Source organism: Penaeus monodon, chromosome 27 (assembly GCF_015228065.2).
Source record: "Penaeus monodon isolate SGIC_2016 chromosome 27, NSTDA_Pmon_1, whole genome shotgun sequence".
Classification (NCBI taxonomy): Eukaryota; Metazoa; Arthropoda; class Malacostraca; order Decapoda; family Penaeidae; genus Penaeus; species Penaeus monodon.
Window position 1 is genome coordinate 19,279,066 of NC_051412.1, and position 486 is coordinate 19,279,551.

Consider the following 486-nt stretch of genomic DNA (forward strand, 5'->3'; position numbering starts at 1 on the left):
CTAATTATAAACCAAAAAATGTTTTGGTGGGTTTTAAATTTTGTGGGGGTGTTCATTTTTTGTTTTTTTTACATTCGTTTAACCGTTTTCCCAAACAACCCACACCAAACCACACAGCCAACCACAAAATTAAACTTATAAAAAGAATTGTTTATGGTTTTGGGGGTTAATTTTATTTTATTATTTATTTTTTTTTTTACAAACCAGGTTATTGCTTGTTTATTTAAATTTTTCTGTTTTCTTTTTTTTTTAAATTTGTCTTTTATTTTTTTATTTTTTGCTTTTTTTTTATTCCGAAGTTTGCTTACCTTTTCTTCCTTATTTTTCCCCAACCCTCTTTAAAGTTTTGGTTTTTTTTTGCTTTTTTGATTCCTTTATTTTTTTATTTCTTATTGTATCCCCTTTATTTTTTTTTTTTAAAATTTTTAGTTCCTTTATTTTGCCCTTTTTATTGCCCCTTTCCCCATTTTTCCCCAAAAAACTCCC

The 486-nt window shown here is 25.9% G+C and overlaps 1 protein-coding gene across 1 annotated transcript in view; it reads left to right on the forward strand.

Moving 5' to 3' along the window:
- Positions 1-486, forward strand: part of LOC119590656 (proteoglycan Cow-like) — a gene marked incomplete in the record, with an annotated part of 201,110 nt that overhangs the window by 175,602 nt on the left and 25,022 nt on the right.